General features: G+C 36.0%; 1 pseudogene; it reads right to left on the minus strand.

Moving 5' to 3' along the window:
- Positions 1 to 7,472: 7,472 nt before the first annotated feature.
- LOC129036232 (receptor-type tyrosine-protein phosphatase S-like) lies at positions 7,473 to 23,237 on the minus strand (annotated as a pseudogene).
- Positions 23,238 to 24,974: the final 1,737 nt, after the last annotated feature.

Below are 24,974 nucleotides of genomic sequence, written 5' to 3' on the forward strand. Positions count from 1 at the left end.
AAGCACAACATTTACTATGATGTTAGCTGTAGGTTTTTAATAGATATTATTTGTCAGAAGGCAGAACTCCCTCTGCATTACTAGGTGTTTGAGGGTGTTATAATTTGTTGAAGAATTTTTCTACATCAATGTAATATGATCATCTTAATTAGCTTGTTGATTGGATGAATTATATTAATTGATTTTCAAATGCTGAACCAGTATTGCATACTTAGATTTTTAAAATATATTGTTGAGTTTGATTTGGTAATATATTTTGAGAATTTTTTGCATCGTTGTTCATGAGATATGTTTGTCTGTGGTTCTGATATCTTTCAATATTTTTATCTGGTTTTGGTATTAAAGTAATGCTGTTTTGACAGAATAAATTTGAAAGTGTTTTGTATGCTTTTGTTTTGTAGATACCTAAACAACTGAAAAGTACACACTTTTAAAAAGGATTGTACAGAACTGGTATTGTTTCTTAAATATTGGGTAGAATTCACCAGTAAAATCATCTGAGCTTAGCACTTACTTTTTTGGACGTTTATCAATTTCTTATTCAATTTCTTTAATATAAGCTGTTCAGATAAACTAGTTCTCCTTGTGCCAGTTTCCAGTTTCTCTCTTTCATGGAATGGGTCAGTTTTATGTAGGTTATCAAATTTGTGTGAGTATAGTTGTGCATAATATTCCTGTATTAATCTTAAAATATCCACAGGATTATCTATCATTTTTGATATTAGCAATTTATGTCTTCTCTTGTTTTGTCTTGATTTATATGCCTAGAAGTTTATCCCTTTGTTGAACTTTTTAAACAAGCAGATTTGGTCTTGTTGATTTGGCCTATTGACTTCATGTTCGAAACATTAATGATTTTCCCTCTAACTTTTATTATTTCTATCTTGTTGTTTTGGTTTTCCATTGTTCTTCTCCAGTTTATTAAGTTTAGATGATCAATTTTAGATTTCTTCTTTCCTATTATATGCATTTCATGCTATAAATTTTCCTCTAAGCACTGTTTTTGCTACATCTCACAAATTTTGATAAGTTGCATTTTCATTTTATTTGCTCAAAATATTTAAAAAATTTTCAAGACTTTTAAAATAACTTTATTTTAGGTTCATGGGTACACGTGCAGGTTTGTTACACAGGTAAACTCGTGTCATGGGGGTTCAGTGTACAGGTTATTTCATCACCTAGCTACTAAATGTAGTACCTGATAGTTATTTTTCTGATTGTCTCCCTCCTTCTACTTTGCTCCCTCAAGTAGGTCCCAGTGTTTGTTGTTCCTGTCTTTGTGCCCATTGCTTTTTATTATTTAGCTTCCACTTAAAATTAAGAAAATGTGGTATTTGGTTTTCCTTTCCTGCATTAGTTTACTAAGGATAATGGCCTCTAGCTCCATCTATGTTGCTGCAAAGAACATAATCTCATTCTTTTTTATGGCTGCATAGTATTTCATGGTGTTATATGAAGCAGAAAAATGCAAAAAATAAAAACAAATTTCATTTCTCCTTTGGCATAAGTAAACTTATGAGCTTATGGATTCCTGTTTTCTGTAACTAGTAACTTGAAGTATTCTGTTTTTCATCTAAGCAGCACAGTGAAGGTCATGAGATGCCTGAGCAGGCCTGGATTGCAGCCATCTGGGCGCCATAGTGAAGGTTATGAAATAAGCCCATGCAAGGCACTTGAGCAAGCCTAGATAATAGCCATCTGGGCCGCATAGCAAAAGTCACATGTAACCCTGAGTTATGAACCTGTCACATATTGATTAACTGTGTTTGTTATTCCTCTGTACATTTGCTTTCATGCCGCTACGCTTCACGCCACTGTAAGCTTGTTTCAAACTAGCCAACCCCGTTTTTGAAGTGTGTATAAGAGTCAAGTCCTGTCTTTGTTCTGGGCCCAGTCTCTGGATGTTAATCCACTGGGTGTGAGTGCACTCAGTAAAGTCCTCCTTTTCTACCTACTGGTCTCTCCAGTCCCCCAAATCTTGCAAAATACATGTACCACCTACATTTTCTTTACCCAGTCAAAAAAGTAGCCCAAATAGCCAAGGCATTCCTAAGCAAAAATAACAAAGCTGAAGGCATCACATTATCTAACTTTATGCTACAGGGCTACTGTAACCAAAACAACACGGTACTTGTACAAAAATAGACACATAGACCAATGGAACAGGATAGAGAACCCATAAATGAGACCACACATCAACAACTATCTGATCTTTGATAAACCAGATAAAAACAAGCATTCAGGAAAGGATTTATTATTCAGTAAATGGTGCTAGAATGACTGGTTAGCCATATGCCAAAGATTGAAATTGGATCCTTTCCTAGCACCATATACAAAAAATCAACTGAAGATAAATTAAAGACTTAAATGTCAAACCTCAAACTATAAAAACTCTGGAAGATAATCTAGGAAATACCATTCTGGGCATAGAAACTGTCAGAGACTTCTTATTTGACTCACATGTTAATTTGCAGTGCTTTTTTATTCTCCAAATATTTGGCGATAGTTTTTAGCTATATTTATCTTGCTGATTTTTACTTGCTAATATGTTTCATGACTCAACATATACTTTGTCTAGCTGTATGTCCCATGTAAGCTTGAGATGAATGTGTATACGACATTTATTGAATGAAAGATTCTATAAATGTCAAATAGATCTAGATAATTAACGGTGGTTTTCTGTAAACTGGATGAAGTTATTAATTAGAAACCTTAACATAACAACCCTAGTAGCTGTACATATTAGAGACTTCAAAGTTTTTATTGCTAGTTATTTTTTCTCCCCTCTTTTCTTTGGGTTTCCCTAGATACGCTCTCTTAATTAGAGACTGTGTATTAAACAGTTAATTAGAGACTGTGTATTACAGCTCTTCTAGCTAATTCACTGTTTGTATAGTGAAGTCTTGTTGATCTGGTTGTAAGGTGATGGGGAGGGAAGCATTCTGTAATCTTACGATTAAATCCCATTCTTTTAGTGGTTATGAGTCATTGGGCTATGACCTTTATGAGTATTTCTTAGCTTTTTTAAATCTCGTCTTATGTGAGAAAGGAAGACTAGGGGAGTTTGGAGTTATTTAACTGACATTTTCCTAAGTCAGAAAGGTCCTATAGTGTAGGCCTTTGTTATAGAGAAGTCTCTAGAGATATTTCAAAATGGTTACTTCCTTCCCAGGTTTATTTCGAAACGGTGACTGTTCATTATTCCTGCCTGAAACAAGATAAGTTTTTCTCATACTTTCATTGTGAGTACCTACCTGGTGGGGCTACAGGAGGTTAAAATCATGAGAGTTCTGCCACAAGATTTGGACCCCAGGAGTTTTCAATTCTCAAAATTAAGCCCCCTTTTGAAAATATGATTTAATCCTTTATTATTGGATATCTTGGAGGTGCTATCCAATTGAAGTTTACATTTTTGCCTCATTTTCATCCAGGGATAATTTGCTAGCAAATTTCCTCTCTAGTTGATTTTAAGAGGGCCCACAGCACAGCCACCATAGATATCCATTCCTTCCTTGAGACTGCCAGGGAATAATATATATATATTTTTAAATCCTGGCATTCTGAGATTTATCCCTAGGACAGAGTAGCTCATTGTGTAGTAAGTTGTGTTTAATCTCTTTGTGCCAGTGTACTTCACTGTGTTGATGGGTCTGTGTATGCTTAAGAAATGTTTCTGATTCTCAATTTCTTGATCTGATTGTTTTGGAATGAGTATAGCTTAGCACACACTCACAGCCTTCCAAACCCCAGCATGAAGTGTGATTTCAAGAGGGCTCTTGTTGGCTATCTTTCTATAGTTTCCTCTATTTTACCTGTATCATAGAACCACCAGCCTCCTCTTAATTGCTCTCCACAAAAATATCCAATGCCCATAGGCATGCAGTTCTCTATGCTCTTTTCAAATAAATTCAGCCCTGTCAGTTCTTATGGCCTGCCTTTACCCTTAGCAGATCTCAGAGCTACTGCACTGGAACTAGCAGTGGGGTGGACAGGGGTGGGGGGCCTGGATTTTCCTGAAGTGATGCCCTCACATTATGAATGATCACGGGGTGTGGTCAAACTGAGAAGACCAGACCATACCTTCTGGTCTTCTCAGTTTGACTCTTTCCAGCATGCAACCACCACCCTATGAACATTCTGAGGCAAGCGTCATTGGAACCTGATTATTCTCAAATTGCTCATGTAGGGCTTCTACTCTATGAGTGGGCTGGGGGGAAGTTAGAGGCAGGGAGACACCTGGTTGTTTTAGCTATGCTTGCATGAAATAGAACACCTGCAACATGGGGTGACAAGGCATTAGAAATCCTAACAGCCTGCCCTACCCAGAGTGAAACCATAGCCCAAGAGTAGACAATGGTGAAGGGAGAGAGTCCCCATCTTCCAGGTCTCGCTTGCAGGTTGTAGAACACCCAGGGCAAAGTTTCTGTTATAGAGAACTTGGGGAAGCAGTGGGGATGGTAAAGGATTGGGTCATGGCTTGAATGCTACAGACTCTTGCCGTTCTTAGTGAGATTTAGTACATTTTCTTGATGAAAGTTTCTCCATTTGCTGTATCCCTTAGGAAAATTTCTAAAGAGTTTAACTGATTGTTGGACAACTACCTCGATTGCTTTTAATTATGGTAAAATATATATAACATAAATCTTACTATGATAACCACTTTTAAGTGTACAGTTCAGTGACATTAAATACAACCAAAATCTTGTGTCTCCTTTACCACTATTCATCTTCAGAACTTTCTTCATCTTGTAAAACTGAAACATTATACCCAATAAACAATAATTTTCCATTCCTCTTTTCCCCTAGTCCCTGAAAACAACCATTTTATTTTTATGTCTGTGGTAATTGACTACACTAAGGACCTCACATAAGTAGAATCATATAATATTTATCTTTTTGTAACTAGCCTATTTCACTTAGCATAATGTCCTCGAGGCTCGTCCATGTTTTAACACATGTCAGAATTTCCTTCCTTTTTCAGGCTGAATAGTATTCTACTGCATGTATATACTGCATTGTGCTTATCCCTGCATCCACAAATGAGTGCTTGGGTTGCCTCCACATTTTAGCTGTTGTGAATAACACAGCTATGAACACGAGTGTGCAAATATCTCCTTGACACTTTCTTTTCAATTTTTTGAATATCGCATATATACCAAGAATAGAATACTGGATAATGTAATTCTATTTTTAATTTTTTGAGGAACCACCAAACCGTTCTCCACAGTAGCTGTACCATTTCACATTTCCAACAACAAAGCACAAGGGTGTTATTCCTTTAGTCCTTGACACTATCTTGTCAACACTTGTTATTTTATAACTTTTTGGTAGTAGCCATGGTAATGGGTATATGATAGTATTTCATTGTCGTTTTGGTTTGCATTTTCCAAATGTTTAATGGTGTTGAGCATCTTTTCATGTGCTTACTGGCCATTTGTATATCTTCTTTGGATAAATATATATTAAAATTTTTTGCCCATTTTAATTTTTACTATTTTTTATTATCTGTGGTAAAAAGAAAATGATTTAATAGAAAAGAATAACAGATACGAAAAACTAATGAAAATATGAACAAAAATCTAAAAATAAATGCTATTAAAATAGGCATCAATTATAAGACACTCTAAATGCAAAATTAAAACAAACAAAAAACCAAAAAAAAACCAAAAAACAAAAAACAAAAACAAATTACAGCTCTTCCCAGGAATGCTGTTTGCCACAAAATGTTTCTTACTGAGCAGAGTAACATGCGTTTTGCTTAGCCTGTGGTACGTATCATAAATGCAAATTTCATAGCAGACACTAGAGACAATGTTTCATTGAATACACCTTTTAAAACAGCTTAATAGCTGACGTATTACAACATTCTTGCCTTATAAAGGGATATTCACTGACCTTCCCACACTTATCAGATATTTAATAACTTTTTTTTTTTTTTTTTTGGAGAGGGAGTCTCACTCTGTCACCCAAGCTGGAGTGCAGTGGCGTAATCTCGGAATCTCACTGTGTCACCCAAGCTGGAGTGCAGTGGCGCAATCTCGGCTCACTGCAACCTCCGCCTCCCGTTTTCAAGCAATTCTCCTGTCTCAGCCTCCCCTCCTGAGTACCTGGGACTACAGGCGCCTGCCACCATGCCTGGCTAATTTTTGTATTTTTAGTAGAGACGGGGTTTTACCTTGTTAGTCAGGCTGGTCTTGAACTCATGACCTCAGGTGATCCACCTGCCTACACCTCCCAAAGTTCTGGTATTACAGGCATGAGCCACCGCGCTCTGCCTAACAACGTTTTGTTGTACTAGAATGTTAGAAATTTTGAACTTTGTTGGAAGCCTGGCCAACAAAATAGTATTTGTGAATATGATTGGGTGGGTGTGGGGAGAGGGATTATGAAATTAGGGGGTGAGGTTTAACAATCACGAATGTGCACTTCTTATTTCCCTTAAAAAATAAAGTTTCATAATATTAGGAAATACAAATATGTCATAAAATTAAGAATTGGAGAAAATGTTTACAATAGCTTTTCTACACTTAAAAAAATGAAATCATGAGAGAAATGACTGATAACTGTGCCTATATTTTTTGTGTGGACACTCTATATATACACTGTGGATATATATGTACATATGTTAGCAGCAACTTTATAATTTGCACCTCCCTATTGATTCCAAAATCAAACCAAAATAAAATTCTTTTTATTTTAAGAAAATGGATACTCTGTTACCAATCAAAACTGTACAGAAGTAAAAAATAATATCTGATCAGACATACTGTAGGTTAAATTATTGCACAAAATATGCAAATTTTCAAATTATTTGATATTTCTAGAGCAATATATTACAGATAACAGTTCTACAGCGTAAAACGCTACAATCTGGAAATAAAAAATAAAGAATTATGTAACTTTTTAAAAATTCACTTTATTGAATCATACATTTTGTTGAAAAAAAAGTTTACAAAGTTCGAAATGAAGCACAGCAGACCTTTACAATACTAAAAAAATTAGTTCAGGAACTTTGGTTTCAAACATTCCCACAGCCTTTCGCCTAAAATCTTATGAGCAGTATGGCGGAAAGGGGTGATGTCAAAGCAGAGTCCATTTCATTGTAAGGAGCCAGCACACCAGCACACATCTTGCAGCACTCAGGCAATTTCTCTTCACTCCTATCAAGCAATCCTGAACAAGGTGGTTGTTCATTACTATGATTTCTTCTGTCCTTGATTTTGAATCCTTGAGGTATCAGTAAATAAAAACTCACAGATGCCTTATCAGTCAGGATTCAAGGTGGGTTATTAAAGTGTGAAATCTTACTCAAATGGAATGATTTTATTAATTTTGTGCATGCGTGTTATAGTCCCACTAAGTAGTTGTTAGTTAAAAGTTAAGAAGGACTTCTCAAGTGTCCTGCACAGTGCAGAAGAGACTCCATGGATATTGAAGGACTATAGTAAAAATCCAGAATGGGTCAGGGATTTCTACATTGTGTATTGATCAAAGCTGCCCAGTTTCTCTAGGACAGCTCGATAGAAAAACCAATACTCATACTCTGCTTGTACCATGGCTGGCCATTGTGTTCTGAATGTTTTGATGGTCTGGAAGATATCTACAACTCTTTCATATCTCATTATTTCCAAAACAATGCTTAGTATTATGAAGATTTTACTCCTTCCAAGCTCACATTACAGTGAACTGAAATGGGTTCATCTTGACCACAATACTCTTTTGTTTTATGCACTTGGCCAATGAAGTCAATAAATCTTTTTCCAGACTTTGGCACTTTTTAATCTGGCCAGTCAGTGAACTGGAGCTGTCTCACTGTTCAGGACTGGCTGTCCTTGGCATCTATCACTTTAAATTCCCTTGCGATAAACTATGGCATGTTGTACTCAGCCACAGGATCTACAACAAAGTACTGGTAACTTGTGGATTATTCTGCTGGCCAGTATTGGTGACATTTTTCTCTGCCCATTTCACACAGCTTGGTGAAATTGTTTCCAGAGCATCCGCTGGAAGTCCTCAGTGATCTCTTTCAAGGGTCCCTAATGTAAGCTTTCTGTTGTCTTTACTCATCAATAAAACTGGCATTAATGTAACCAGATCCTTCTACTCCACGGATAGGCTGCAAGTACAACCTTGTGGATTTGTACGGTGTAATATTAACAAGGTGATTTTTGAAATTATTGCATGGAAACACAGAGCCAAATCATGAGTGAACTCCCATTCACAATTGCTTCAAAGAGAATAAAATACCTAGGAATCCAACTTACAAGGGACATGAAGGACCTCTTCAAGGAGAACTACAAACCACTGCTCAACGAAATAAAAGAGGATACAAACAAGTGGAAGAACATTCCATGCTCATGGATAGGAAGAATCAATATCATGAAAATGCCTATACTGCCCAAAGTAATTTATAGATTCAATGCCATCCCCATCAAGCTACCAATGACTTTCTTCACAGAATTGGAAAAAACTACTTTAAAGTTCATATGGAACCAAAAAAGAGCCCACGTTGCCAAGTCAATCCTAAGCCAAAAGAACAAAGCTGGAGGCATCATGCTACCTGACTTCAAACTATACCACAAGGCTACAGTAACCAAAACAGCATGGTACTGGTACCAAAACAGAAATATACACCAATGGAACAGAGCAGAGCCCTCAGAAATAATACCACACATCTACAACCATCTGATCTTTGACAAATCTGACAAAAACAAGAAATGGGGAAAGGATTCCCTATTTAACAAATGGTACTGGGAAAACTGGCTAGCCATATGTAGAAAGCTGAAGCTGGATCCCTTCCTTACACCTTATACAAAAATTAATTCAAGATGGATTAAAGACTTAAATGTTAGACCTAAAACCACAAAAACCCTAGAAGAAAACCTAGGCAATACCATTCAGTACATAGGCATGGGCAAGGACTTCATGTCTAAAACACCAAAAACAATGGCAACAAAAGCCAAAATTGACAAATGGGATCTAATTAAACTAAAGAGCTTCTGCACAGCAAAAGAAACTACCATCAGAGTGAACAGGCAACCTACAGAATGGGAGAAAATTTTTGCAATCTACTCATCTGACAAAGGGCTAATATCCAGAATCTACAAAGAACTCAAACAAATTTACAAGAAAAAAACAACCCCAACAACAAGTTGGCAAAGGATATGAATGGCATTTCTCAAAAGAAGACATTTATGCAGCCAAAAGACACATGAAAAAATGCTTATCATCACTGGCCATCAGAGAAATGCAAATCAAAACCACAGTGAGATACCATCTCACACCAGTTAGAATGGCAATCATTAAAAAGTCGGGAAACAACAGGTGCTGGAGAGGATGTAGAGAAACAGGAACACTTTTACACTGTTGATGGGACTGTAAACTAGTTCAACCATTGTGGAAGACAGTGTGGTGATTCCTCAGGGATCTAGAACTAGAAATACCATTTGACCCAGCCATCCCATTACTGGGTATATACCCAAAGGATTATAAGTCAGGCTGCTATAAAGACACATGCACATGTATGTTTATTGCAGCACTATTCACAATAGCAAAGACTTGGAACCAACCCAAATGTCCATCAATGATAGACTGGATTAAGAAAATGTGGCACATATACACCATGGAATACTATACAGTCATAAAAAAGAATGAGTTCATATCCTTTGTAGGGACATGGATGAAGCTGGAGACCATCATTCTCAGCAAACTATCGCAACGACAAAAAGCCAAACACTGCATGTTCTCACTCATAGGTGGGAATTGAACAACAAGAACACTTGGACACAGGAAGGGGAACATCACACACCGGGGCCTGTTGTGGGGTGGGGGGAGGGGGGAGGGATAACATTAGGAGATATACCTAATGTAAATGACGAGTTAATGGGTGCAGCACACCAACATGGCACATGTATACATATGTAACAAACCTGCACATTGTACACATGTACCCTAGAACTTAAAGTATAATAAAATATATATCTATATGTATATATATAAAAAAAGAAATTATTGCATGGAAGATTGGCACTGATGAATCCTGAGATGTGAGCTTTTGAGCTGGTTAGATGCTTAAATTTGAGCACCACTCCAATGACATTCTGTCTCCTCTCTATTTGTGTCAGTTTCTAATATAGGCCTACAAGCTTCTAGCTGGCACTTGGGTATTTACACAAGTAACTGCCTCTAACAGTGCATCATGGACAAAGATACATTGGTCTCCTGCTTGAACCATATAATTTCTCTGGGTTCTCATTAAAGTTGCATAGGCATGATTATCTACAGTTTTTTCATGCTTGATTCTTTCCAACATGGCATCTATGACAATGAAACAACCAGTCCAGCCAATTCCTGCAGATTCTGCAGGCTATGCGAGCATGGCAGCTGCATCTGCTTGTCTTCTGGTGTGGGCTCAGGAAGCTTTTATGCAAGGTGGAAGGTAAAGGGGGAGTAAGTGTGTCACATAGTGAGAAAGGAAGCAGGAGAGCTTTGCCAATTTTTAAATCAAGTTGTTGGGATTGTTTGGTTGTTGAGTTTTAGTACTCTGTATATTCATGATAGTAATCCTTTATAAGTTACATGATTTGAAAATATTTTCTCTCATCCTATGGTTTGCATTTATCACACGTGGATGACAATGTCTTGATTCACAAATTTATTATTATTATTATTTTTAGAGATGGAAATCTCCCTATTTTGCCCAGGCTGGACTTGAACTACACTCAAGCGATCCTCCTGTCTTAGCCTTATGGGTAATTGGGACTACAGATGCACACCATCACATTCTCATTTTAAATCTTTATGGATTCCTGTTTGTCTATTTTTGTCGTTTTCTGTGCCTTTGGTGTCATATCCAAGAAAGCACTGCCAAATCAATGTCATGAAGCTTTTCCTTATGTTTCTTAAAAGAGTGTTAGAGTTTTAGTTTACCTTTAGGTTTTTGGTACATTAAGAATTAATTTTTGTATAAAGGGTCCAACTTAATTCTTTTGCATGTGGATATCCAGTTTTCCCTGCACCATTTGTAGAAAAGATAGTCCCTTCCCCATTGAATGGTTTTGGTACCCTAGTCAAAAATCATTTGACCATATATGTGAGGGTCTATTTCTGGGCACTCTATTCTATCCTACTGGTCATATGTCCTTCTTCATGCTAGTACTTTATAGTTTGATTATTGCAGCTTTGTAGCAAGTTTTCAAAATCAGGGAGTGTGTGTCTTTCAGGTTTGTCCTTTTTCAAGATTACTTTGACCATTCAATGTCCCTTGAAATTCTATATAAATGTTAGGGTGGATTTTTTTATTTCTGAAAAGTACATCACTGGTATTTTGAAAGGCATTGCATTGAATTTGTAGCTCACTTTGGGTAGTATTAACATCTTAATACTATTAATCCTTCCAATTCATGAACATAGAATGTCTTTCCAATTATTTATGTCCTCTTTAATTTCTTTAAGCAATATTTTGTAGTTTTTATTGTACAAGTTTTTAACCTTCTTGACTAATTCCTAAGTATTTTATTCTTTTTGAGGCTATTGTAAATGCAATGTTTTTTAGTTTCCTTTTCAGATTGTTCAGTTAGTCCATGAAAATGTAACTGATTTTTGTGTGCTAACTTTATAGCCTCTTGCTTTGTTGAATTTATTATTTCCACGTTTTTTGTAGAATTGTTAAGGTTTTCAATATATATGATTGTGTCATCTGCAGGGATAATATTCCCTCTTCCTTTTCCATTCATACCTGTTGCATTTCTTTCCCTTGACTCATTCATCTGGCTAGAAATTCTAATATTATATTGAAGAGAAGTGCCACAATTAGCAACTCTTGCCTTGTTCTTGATATTAGAGCTTCTAATTTTTCATAATTGAGTATGATATTCACTGCAGGTTGTCATATATGGCTTTTATTATGTTGAGTGGCTTCCCTCTACTCTTAGTTTGTTGAGTGTTTTATCATGAAAGGGTGTTAAATTTTGTCAAATGCTTCTCTTTGCATCAATTGGGATGATAATGTGTGCTTTTTTTAGTACTTTCTTTCTGTTAATGTGGTGCCTTGCATGGATTGGTTTTTGCATGTTGAATCATCTTTCCCTTCCAGAAATAAACCCCATTTAGTCATAATGCGTAATGCTTTTAATATGTCACTAAATTTAATTTGCTAGTGTTTTGTTTCAGATTGCTACGTCAATGTTTATCAGAAATTTTGGTCTGTAGTTTTTTTTTTTTTTCTTGTGATATTTTTGTCTGACTTTAGTATCAAGGTGATACTAGCCTCATAGAAGAATTAGAAAATGTTCTCTTCTATTCTGTTTTTTGCATAATTTGAGAAAGATTTGTGTTAATCCTTTGAGTCTTCTTTAAATGTTGGTAGAATCCTCCAGTGAAGCCATCAGGTCCTGGGATTTTCTTTGTTGGGAGATTTCTGAGTACTGATTTAATCTCCTTACCAATAGTTACAAATCTATTTAGGTTGTCTATTTCTTCAAAATTTAAACTTGGCAGGCTTAATGTTTTTTGTAATTTGTCCATTTCACCTAGATTAGCCAATTCGTTAGTGTACAATTATGAATGTTTAATTTTAATTTCTCTGGAATCACCAGTAATGTTCTAATTTCTGAATTTAGTGATTTGAGTCTTCTGTCTTTTTTTAATAGCTGCTCTATTCGAAGTTTTGTCAATTATTTTGATCATTTCAAATAATCAACTTTTGTTTTCCCTAAATTTCTCTATTGTTTTTCTATTCACGGCTTCGTTTTTCTCTGCTATAGTCTATTATTTCCTTTCTTCTGCTAGAGTTGGCTTTAAATTGTTCTTTTTTTCTGGTTCCTTAAGTTGCTAAGTTAGGTAGTTGATTTCATATCTTTGTTGATTTGAAACATGTTTATAGCTATACATTTTTCCCATTAGCACTACTTTCACTGTGTCCCATAAGTATTGGCATATTGTGTTTTTGTTTTAATTTATTTCTAATTATTTTCTAACTTTTGCTTGTTATTTTTTCTTTGATCCACTGGCTGATTTGGAGTTTGTTTTTTAAGTTCCACAAATGTGTTCATTTTCCCATTTTCTTTGTGTTATTGACTTCCAACTTCATTTCATTGTGTACAGAGAAGATACTTTGTACAACATCTGTATTTTGTATCCATTAAGACTTAATTTGTGGCCTAACATGGTCGGCCTGGAAAATGTCTCATCTGTACTTGAAAAGTATATGCATGTAGTTGTTGCTGAGTAAAGTGTTCTGTGCATGTCTGTTAGATCTAGTTGGTTTATTGTGTTAAGTCCTCTGTTTACATACATTCTGTCTTGTTTTTCTATGGATAATAGAGAATGAGATATTGAAGGCTGAAATTATTAGTGTATAACTTTTTATTTCTTACTTCAACTTTGTCAGGTTTTGCTTTATATATATTTATAGTCTGTTATTAGGTATGAAAATATTTATAATTTTTATATCTTTTTGCTATATTGAAACTTAAAAGAATTAATTATATTTTAAGTTCTGGGATACATGTGCAGAATGTGCAGATTTGTTACATAGTATACATGTGCCATGGTGGTTTGATGCACCCATCAACCAGTCATCTACATTAGGTATTTCTCTTAATGCTATCCCTCCCGTAGCTCCCCATCCCCTGACAGGCCACAGTGTGTGATGTTCCCCTCTCTGTATCCATGTGTTCTCACTGCTCAACTCCCACTTATGGGTGAGAACATGTGGTGTTTGGTTTTCTGTTCTTGTGTTAGTTTGCTGAGAATGATGGTTCATCCATGTCCCTGCAAAGGAGATGAACTCATCCTTTTTTATGACTACATAGTATTCCATGGTGTATATGTGCCACATTTTCTTTATCTAGTCTAACATTGATGGGCATTTGGGTTGGTTCCAAGTCTTTGCTATTGTGAAGAGTGCTGCAATAAACGTGTGTACATGTGTCTTTATAGTAGAATTATTTATAATCATTTGGGTATATATCTAGTAATGGGATTGCTGGTCATAAAAAAAAATGACCAAAAGAGAGCAGAGGTGGTTATACAAAATCAGACAAAATAGACTATAAATCAGAAAAGTTGGCAAGAACAAAGATATTATATATTAATAAAAGTTTCTGATCAGAAACACTAAGATCTTGGAGAGAAGGAAAACGCGCTTAGGTACATTTTTACCGCAGTTTTTCAGCACAGGAAACTTGCAAATAGAAACAAAAAGAAAGAGATGCTGAAGGAAAAGTAGCAGCTTGAACATATGCAAAGCCACTGGGCTCGGAGAAAAGAAAACAAAAATAAAAACCAACAAGGAAGCTACCAAGGAAGATAGCATTTAATGGGGACAAGATCCTGAAGAAAAAAGTTGTATATGCATGAAGTGATATGTAAGAAACTAAACAAAAACCATATACTAAAACAGCTAAATAGAAAAAAGTTTATAGAATATGAAGAAAAAGTATTTTATACAGCTGTACAATGTATTGTGTCTTACTTTAAGTGTTCTTCCAAAAGAGTCAGAGAGTTAAAAATAAGTTTATATAGTAAAAAAAGTAATAAGGAGCTAAGGTTAATATATTATTGAAGAAAGAGTTTTTTAAATGAATCTAGTGTAGCCTAAGTGTGCAGTGCTTCTAAAGTCCACAGGAGTGTACATAATGTCCCAGGTCTTCACATTCACTCACTACTCACTCATTGACTCACCCAGAGCAGCTCCTAGTCCTGCAAGCTTTATTCATAGTAAGTGATTTATAGATGTACCACTTTTAACCTGTTTTAATATATTTTTACTTTTCTATGTATAGATACACAAATATTTATTATTGTGTTACAATTTCCTATAGTATTTAGTACAGTAACATAATATACATGTTCATAATCCTAGGAGCAATAGATGACAATATTATATACCCTAGGTGTCTAGTAGGCTGTATCATCTAGATTTGTCTAAGTACACTCTATAATGTTCAAATAACACTGAAATGGCCTAACGAAGCATTCCTCAGAATGTATCCCTGTACTTAAGTGACACAGGACTGTATATGATCAAATGTGTTATATTTTTAATGTATTGAATACCACAGAATCTTTAGCACATTCTACCAGATTAACTCATTTCTGTGCATATGTGAATAAAACTTTTCTTTCCATCTGTGTGTACATGAAGGGTATACTGAATTGGCATGAGGAGTAGTTAAGTTACTACAAACCTTTGCAAATAATTACTGAATGAATTGGATTTAAAAAATATTATGCAACTAAAATATATGATAGAGACTGAATTATAATAAATACAATAGAGACCAAATTGGGACTTTATAATACAAAATCAAAAAATAGTGATTGTATCATTGTTATTAATTTTATAGTTTTATAAGTTTATATTTATAAATTCATACTAATAAGTGTCACTTTTATTAATTTTATATAAACTGTGGTTTCATGTGTTTATTAGCAAAAATCAAGTTGCTTCTATAAAAGTTATAAAACTACTAAAGAAAAACTACAAGAACATTTATGGAAGAGTTTGTACCTGCAGTGCCTGAAGAGTGCTCGATGATGCTTATTTGATGATTAAATGGAAGGCTAACTTATGTGGCTAATAAGCATGTATATATAAGCCTATATTTGATGGTCTTAAATTTGTTGAGGAATAATACTTTGCATATCCATGTATGAAAATAATCGACTTTTAAAAATCCTACACATCTTCTTAGTTATAAAGCGAAATGACCAAATGGTTTCCATAAATATGTATAAAATATAATCTCTGTTTCAGCTACCATTGTGGCACAGGTGTGAACCTAACATCTGCTTCAAATTAGGATGATGTTTTTAAGAGCTGAATTGGAATGCTGCAGAATTCCATTAGAGACTACGTGAAAATGTGGATAGGAATAGCTAAAAACACTACAACTACTGAATCAGCCAAATTCTCTGAAGTTGACGTTGCTACATGCTGGAATATAAAAATAAAAACAAGGATGCAACTGGAAAAATACATTTGAAGGTGCAAAGCATGCACTTGGTTGAACACTTATACCAAGGATGGAGGAAGTAAAATGCAGCTGCACAGAACTAAAAATATTTTCTGGAAAGTAATGCTGACAGGTGATATGCTTTTAAAGAATGGCTTCTTACTAGCCGTGCAAAGACATGCACAGGTTGTTTTCACCCAGCATGTTCTGGGTCTACAAGACATTCTGCAAATGTACTGAGGTCTGCTACCAAAAAAGGAAGAAGAACAAAAATAAATATTTCAATATTTCTAATATTTCTCCTGGTAAAAGCCCTGAAGTGATATAAAGTGCCTGCATTATAATGAAAATGAACTTGAGCAAACCTTGCATTTGGATGTGGATTTTTCCTACGGATCAGGATTTTTGAGTACCTGGGAGAGAAAAGGAGCATTATTTGTTATAATACTTTAACAACTATTTCAATACTGCTTGTTAGACAATTTTTAGTAAGACTACACATAACTTTTTAGGAGATATGTGGAAAAAATAGATGTTGACCAGTATTACTGTGGTACATAGGTGGAATGCAATTGCTCTTTGATACAAAGTTCCACACAAAAAAGGTTTTTTTTAATTATAGATTTTCCCAGTTAACCTGTAACTGTATTTTTTTTTCCTTAGAGAGATAAAGTGATGGAAAAGAAGGATGAATAGTCTGCCCAGGACTCATAATGTTGGTATTTCTTTCTTATAGTTAATTCACAGAGGTGGTTATCACTGGTAACTCTGTGGAAAATTCTCCATTCTTTTTTCTTTAGAAGTAAAAAGGGACTGTTTCATATTTTATCCAAATTACAACGAAATTGGTGAGGAAAATATGAGTCAAAGTATTTTCTAAGTCATGAATATTTTTGAATGTTTTTGCTACTAAAGTTTCACCATAACAAATTTCAAAGAAATAAAATATACTAATAGGACTTTTATGCTCTTCAAGGAAGTTCTGATGGGAGCATTTAACTCCGGACCCAACCTGGAGACTACTTGCTTACTTATTGTTCCCGAGGTTACAGTCATACCCTGAGGTCAGTGGCTTCAATCTTTCTGTAGTTGCTGGTCAGCTGTGGGACAGAACTGAGTCCACCTCACATTCTGTGTTGGGCACAGCTGAAATTTAGTGAGTTCAGTTGGGCATAAAGCTGAGTAATTTTTAAATAGAATAAAGCAAAGCAGTAAGCTATATCTTTTCCTTAACCACCCTCTGTACCTACCCATTAGTAATAAATTTGGCTAGGTGGTTAGAGTTTGGGATGTAGAAGCGACATAATGTTTAAGAGATGAGTCTGATAGTTTACTGTTTTTTAAAATAATTTTTGAATTTTGAAACTTTTAATTTCTAAATAACACTCTCTAAAGAATCTAGATCAAAAATTGTTATTTCATCAGGAGCATTAACTAAATAAACACTGTTAATAATAGCATTGAAAATTATTACACACCCAGGCTCAAGCTTATGGCTTTTGGTAGAAGAAATAGCAGACCATAATTCAGATTTCATTCATTGATTCCCATCGGGGGAAAGGGTTTGACGATCTAAATTTGAGCAGGTTGGTGAAGTATGCATATGTCTTTACAAACATTTCGTAGTTTCATTTAACAAATCTTCAGGTTCAATTTCACCCTCAATACATGCCTTATAGAGACAGATATCACAATTATTAGGTGAATTTATGATTTTAGGGTTTGCAACATACACATATATTCACAAGTTTATAAATTCTGTTTTTAAAACCATCAGATGTTGTGAGACTTACTATCATGAGAACAGCACAAGAAAGACCCGCCGCCATGATTCAATTACCTCCCACCAGGTCCCTCCCACAACATGTGGGAATTCAAGATGAGATTTCGGTGGGGACACAGCCAAACTATACCAAGAGTTTAATTGACAACTGCAGTCATCCCACACACCTGACCCCACTTGCCTGTTCCTTTCATTGGAAGTCCAATAAAAATTCCTGAAGCTCAGTGTCCATTTAGGGTTCCACTTTCTCACCAAGATGTCTGTACAAGAGATGCATAGTCTTATGAGAAAGTATATATCTTCAAACAATTTGTTTACTATGATATTCTACTAAGTGCATTTATTATCTTGCTTTCTCTCTTACCAACAAAGGAAAAAATAATCATCTTAAATAAATTTTTATAGATGATACTCTCCCAAATTCTTCAACAAATGTTTTCCTGTATAATTTTTAAAAGGTTTATTAAATGATAATGACTTACTGATAGATTATTGTATAGCAACTTTACTGGAAGGCATTCAGGAATACTGAAGAATGGAAGAAATCACAGAGAAGTCCAGCTTCTGATTCACCTTTGTGGGTGATATGGTTAGGCTTTCATCTTGAATTGTAATCCCCGTGTATCAAGGAAGGAACCTGATGGGAGGTGATTGGATCCTGGGGGTGGTTCCCCTGTGCTGTTCTCTTGACAGTGAGTTCTCAGGAGAGCTGATGGTTTTAAAAGTGGCTCTTCCTTCTTCACTCTGTCTCTCTCCTGCCACTATTTAAGATGTGCCTTGCTTCCCCTTAGCCTTTAGCCATGATTGGAAGTTTCCTGAAGCCTCCCAGCCATGCGGAACTGTGAGTCAATTAAACCTCTTGATATGGTTTGGCTGTGTCCCCACCGAAATCTCATTTTGAATTCCCACGCGTTGTGGGAGGGACCCAGTGGGAGGTAATTGAATCATGGGGGCTGGTCTTTCCTGTGCTGTTCTCATGATAGTGAATAAGTCTCAAAAAATCTGATGGCTTTATAAACAGGAGTTTGCCTGCACAAGCTCTTTTTTTCTTTCTGGCCGCTATCCACGTAAGATGTGACTTGCTCGTCTTTGCCTTCTGCCATGATTGTGAAGCTTCCTAAGCCACGTGGAACTGTGAGTTCTCCATTAACTTCTTTCCTTTGTAAAGTGCCTAGTCTGGGTTATGTCTTTATCTGCAGCGTGAAAACGGACTAATACACCTGTTTTCTTTATAAATTACCCAGTCTCAGGTAGTATCTTTGTAGCAGTGTGAGAACAGACTAATACAGTGGGCATGTTCTGCTCCATACAATCTGACACTTGATTATAAACTAATTGTTCGCTGTACGTTCTTTTATCTCAGAATAACCTGTTTTCTAATTAGTTAGTGTTTTATAGAGTGTTATAAAGTGTTATAGAGTGTTACTTTAGCCTTTGCTTGCTGCAAAAGAAAAATTTGTCCAGAAATTGGCTATATATCTATCTGATCTCCCTCCCTCCCTATCTCCCTTTCTCTCTCTGACGAATCTAATCTGTGAACGATGGCATTTGAAAGCAAAGCAAAATGCAAAATAAGCAAAAATAAAAATTCTCTGGTGTTAGAAGACAGAAGAATCTTTTGAAAATTTAATTAAAAATTAAATTACCGGCTTCTTCCTTAGAAATTCTGATTTGGTAAGTCTGAGCTGGTATCCAGGAATTTCCACTTAATAAGCTTCCTTGTAATTGCATTGCAGGTGATTCTTCTACCCATGTTAAAAACACTGGTTTAGGAAATCTATATTAGGGATTATTCTGGTTGGCAGAATTTACCTATTTTCTAGCTATTCTACTGATATTTCCAGAACTGGTGGTCTATGATAAAGTATTTGAAACTTAAGTATTCGATTCTGGCTATTTGAAACTCAGATTTTTCCCAGAAGGGCATTATTATCCTACTATGAACCCAACAGCCATTCCTGCTTTCCTTTTTATTGACTTTTGCTTGACCTACTCAGAAATAACTATTATTTGGGTCCAGCGAGGCCCCAGGCTGTTACATATTTAGCACTTCTTTCTCCAACTCTAAGCCATCCAGTTTGGCTTAGCTATATAAAAAGCCCTTTCACAGCGGTGTTTCTGCCTGGTTGTTTATTTAGTGCATATCAGTTCACTGTTGCTTGCTGAATTGTTTCTTTTTGCCTGGCAGAGATGTTAAGTTCCCTGCTCCTATTGCTACATATTATCTGCAGCTTTCAGCCAAAATCATTAAGCAGATTTTGTTTAGTGACGCTTCATTTATTTAAAACAATTTTCTTTACCTGCAATCATTTGACTTTTTCATGATGTTTCTGCCTGATTTGCTTGAGATTTTTAATGATAATTCACCAAATAGTATACGGGAAGGTGGTTTATAAAATCATGTAGGTATTTGAATGGTTCAAAGGATTTTACTGTTTCTCCCACCCCAACATGTACCTCTTTTCATTGTAATTTGCTTGTGTGTGTGTGTGTGTCTTTTCATCCCTTCTCAGTTCTTGAAAAAGAAGTTGTGCCTCATAATTAGTGGCCATTTAAGTCAGAGGTAATTTTTGGTTTACAGTAGCCGTATGTCCTGACGGCACAGTTATTTCGAATACATTATTCAATTTTCTTCATGAATGTGTTCATACTTAACATGAGCGAGTCTTGAATTATGGGTGAGGGTTTATTTTCACCATTGCTCAATTTCAACAATTTGTGTTAATTCTACTTTCTAAACATCTCATGTATTCATTCTCTCCTTTCCATCCCAATTGTCACTGCCTTAGTAAGCTGTCACTGTATTCTACGGTGGACCATTAGGAACCCGAACCTGCATTTCTGTTTGCCCTCTGGATTACTCTGTTTAAATTCTTTCACTACGCTTGAGTGATCCTGGACAATCTCATCCCTCTATGTCAGTGGTCCCCAACCTTTTTGGCAGCAGTGACTGGGTTTGCAGAAGACAATTTTTCCATAGAATGGGGTGGGGGGAAATTGTTTCAGGATGATTCAAGTGCATTACATTTATTGAGCACTTTATTTCTATTACATTGTAATATATAGTGAAATAATTATGCAATTCACCATGATGTAGAATCAGTGGTAGCCCTGAGCTTGTTTTCCTGCAATCAGATAGTCACATCCAGGGGTGATGGGAGATAGTGACAGATCATCAAGCACTAGATTCTCATAAGGCGCTCGCAACCTAGCTCCCTCACATGCGCAGTTGAAATAGTGTTTGTATTTGCTCTTATTAGAATCCAGTGCCGCTGCTGATCTGACAGGAGTTAGAGCTCAGGAGGTAATGCCAGTGATGGAGAGTGGCTGTAAATATAGATGAAGCTTTGTCCACTTGCTAGCCACTCACCTCCTGATGTGCACCCCAGTTCTCAACAGGCCTCAGACTGATACCCGTCTGTGGCCCAGGGGTTGGGACCCCTACTGTATGTGTTTGCCTGTGACATTCCCTGGCCTGAAGTTCACACCCCAGCTGACCCACTGGCAATTCCTAAGCATTATTTAAGAAAGTTAGTGTAAAACTCTTCTCAGTAGCTTCAAAACTCCTCTCTGTCTCAAGTGGGCCACTTGAGTCCTTGTTCTCATCTATCTCCTGTGTCCTCTTTTGTTGCAGAAGTTGTGACATGTCATGGAAAATATTGTTTTCTTCATCTGTTTCTTTGGAAAACTGATGTCATTTTGCTCATTAAAAATCTTTTGCCTAGCCAAGTATCTTGCAGGAAATAGATGTTGATTTAAGAAATAAGTATTTACATGTGATAAAGAAGAAAGAATATAATAAATTGACGTTTGTATTCATTGGCCTCCATTATTTTTAATGTAAGCCCTATTTTACTTGCCAAATTTTTGAGTCTGCAGGAAAGTTATTTCCCTATTATAAAGATTTTATGTTTTTATGTCCTTATTGAAGAGTTGAGCTCCAAATTTTTTTTAAGAGACAGAGACGGCCAGGCTCACGCCTGTAATCTCAGCCCTTTGGGAGGCCAAGGCAGGCAGATCACGAGGTCAGGAGATGGAGATCACACTGCCCAACATGGTGAAACCCTGTCTCTATTCAAATACAAAAAAATTAGCTGGGCATGGTGGCACATGCCTGTAGTCCCAGCTACTCAGGAGACTAAGGCAGGGGAATCGCTTGAGAATCCAGGAGGTGGAGGTTGCAGTGAGCCAAGATCACGCCACTGCACTCCAGCCTGGCGACAGAGTAAGACTCCATCTCAAAAAAAAAAAAAAAAAAGACAGAGACAGGGTCTCACTGCATCATCCAGTCTGCAGTGCAGAGGTGTGATCATAGTTCACTTTAACCTCAAATTTCTGGGCTTAAGCAATCCTCCCACCTCAGCCTCTCAAATAGCTAAGACTACAGGTGTGCACTACCACACCTGACTAATATTCTCTGTTGACCTCTGTTGTCTTTGCTTCAGGTGGCAGTTTAAATATAATCTAAGAAATGAAACTTGACCTCAACTCACTACAAACCTCACCTACATGACGGTTATACCCATGGGAGAACATCACGTGTATGTTTATCTCTGTTCCCATGTGAAAATGACATTTTTGAGTCTCTTTAATCTAGTTTTTATCCTAGTAATTCCCAGAATATCAGAACATGCTTTATTTTTTATATTCCTACTACAAGATCACACATTGTTCTGTCCAGATCTTTTCCTGCCTGTTCCCTCCAAAGCTACTCTCCGTGCTGCCAAACTCATGGGTTTAGTTCAGATCTCAGCTGAAACTTCAAGAAAGGTTTTCATAATTGTCTAAGGCAAAGCCCAGTGATTGTCACTTACCTCCCTAAGCCCTGCTTTCGCTCCTATGAGAGCATTTATTACGTTGCAATATGACAACATATTCACATCTCTGTATTTAAGTGTTAAACTATAAAATTGAAAACAGAGATTATCTCCTTCACTGTTAAACCCATGTACTTAAAGAGGTGTCTGTGTAATAAATATTTATTACGTAAATAAAACTTTTTTTGTGTTAGAACTGACATTACCGTTGATTCTTGAACAACATGAGTTTGAACTGTGTTTGTACACTTTTACCTTGATATTTTGCAATAAATATATTGAAACATTATTTGGAAATTTGTGAAAATTTGAAAAAAACTCACAGATGAATCCTGTGGCCTAGAGATTCAAAAAAAAAAAAAAAAAAAAAAAGGAAAATTAGTTGTGCTGTCAATTCATAAAATATATGTAGATACTAGTTTATTTTAGCATTTACTATCATAAAAATACACAAGTCTATTATGAAAATTTAAAATTTATCAAAACTTACACAAACACCTGCAGACATGGTGCTATTTGCAGTTGAGAGAAATGTAAAGAAATATAAAGATGCAGTATTAAATCATGACTGAGTGCAATTAACTGCAGTACATACCATACTACTGTAATAATTTCATAGCTATCTCCTGTTGCTATTGTGGTGATCTCAAGTATTGCCAGGATCTGCTTACATGCCATGTGACAATAATTATCTCCTTTCTTGCAGTTCTTCTTTCCAGTTAATTGTGTATCTCAGTAAAATTGATGTCTCCAAGTTCTTGCATATTTTTCATTGTGTTCAGTGTAATACTTTAAACACTAAATAACACCATGGGACCCACATAAAGTGTCACTCGTGTTTCTGGGAGTGCTCCCAAGAAGGAGAGAAAAGTCGTGACATTACAATAAAAAGTTCAATTACTTGATATGTATCATAGATTGAGGTTTGCAGCTGCAGTGGCCACCATTTCAGACAGATTATTTATCTTGTAAACAGATGACATAAACTTATAGCATCAATGAATAAAGTATAGTTCTGTACATTTATTTTTCTTCCTTACAATTTTCTAACATGTTCTTTATCTTTATTGTAGGAATACAGTATATAATACATATGACATAGAAAATGTGTTCATCAACTGTTATTGGTGAGGTTTCCAGTCCACAGTAGACTAATAGTAATTACATTTTGGGGGAATTAAAAGTTACATGAGGATTTTTTATGGCAGGGGCTGGAAACCCCAACCCCTTCATTGTTCAAAGGTTGGTTGTAATCATTTTGAAAATGAAAAGTACATTCTTTGAAATGACCATATAGAAAGATCCAAGCCAGAACCTGCAAAACAAAGGTTGGAATTGCAATTTTATGATTCAATATAGGCTTTCTGATGATTAAGAACATTTAATCTATGTTATCTTCTTACATGTCTTATGACAAATGAAAAGTAGCATATGTTGTTTTTATGCTAGCAAGCTTTAAAAGTGTTATTGTTTGGCTCTGTTTGAGATCTTTTGAGTTGCCCTTTTAAAAGTGGCTGACTTAGAAAGTGCTCAGGTAATCTCAGTGTCAGTTTTCTGATGAGCTACTAAGCGCTGCTGTGCCCCTGAGTGAGGGCACAACGATGTTTGAGTAAGAGTCTCAGCCGAGTGGACAGGTGGCCATTTGGCTGGGTAATAGTAGGGCTGTCTCTACAGAAAAATTCACAAGTAAAGCTGATGACAGAAGTAGAAATAAATCCTTTATTGGCATGAGGTAGGTAGATTCAATCACAGTTAATTAAGGATGACAGAAAAGACATAAACTGAATTACAGTCTAATGAAGCACTTGGCCTTATTTGCTGTGTGACAGACATTCTGGCTATTGGCTCTCTTTTACTTTGAGGACATTTGCATTTTCTCTTTTAGACACACATGATCTTGCGCAGAATAGCAGAGTCTGAGTGCAGACTGATCCCATGACAACCTTGGATATTGTGATTGTTGTTCCCTATGCCCCAAGAGCTCTGCTTCCCACTTAGACATGGAAGAACCAGTATAGGTACCTGGAGAATTTTGCTTAATGACCTGCAAGTTGCTCAGTGATCTGAAGGTTTGTGTCTGAAATTATGGAGACATAACTCTCTCCTTTTTGAATCAATGAATATGCATCTGTTTGACTAATTAGTACTCCAAGAAATCTAAGCTCTCATGTTACAGTATATGCCTTTTATTTTTTCTAATAACCTTGTCACTTGAATGCTTTTCATAAATGATATTTAGAAGATACACTCATGAAAATGACAGTTTACTCCATGCCAAGTCTTATTGTGATTGTCATTCCCGATGTTTAATAAACTCACATTTATATATAGCCCATCCATCTCTTCCCCTTTCCAGGACACAGTGTTGTTTTCATAGAAGCTCTGGTAACTTCTGCAATGTCAACTTTATCTCTG

The sequence above is a fragment of the Pongo pygmaeus genome, chromosome 4 (genome assembly GCF_028885625.2).
Source record: "Pongo pygmaeus isolate AG05252 chromosome 4, NHGRI_mPonPyg2-v2.0_pri, whole genome shotgun sequence".
Lineage (NCBI taxonomy): Eukaryota > Metazoa > Chordata > Mammalia > Primates > Hominidae > Pongo > Pongo pygmaeus.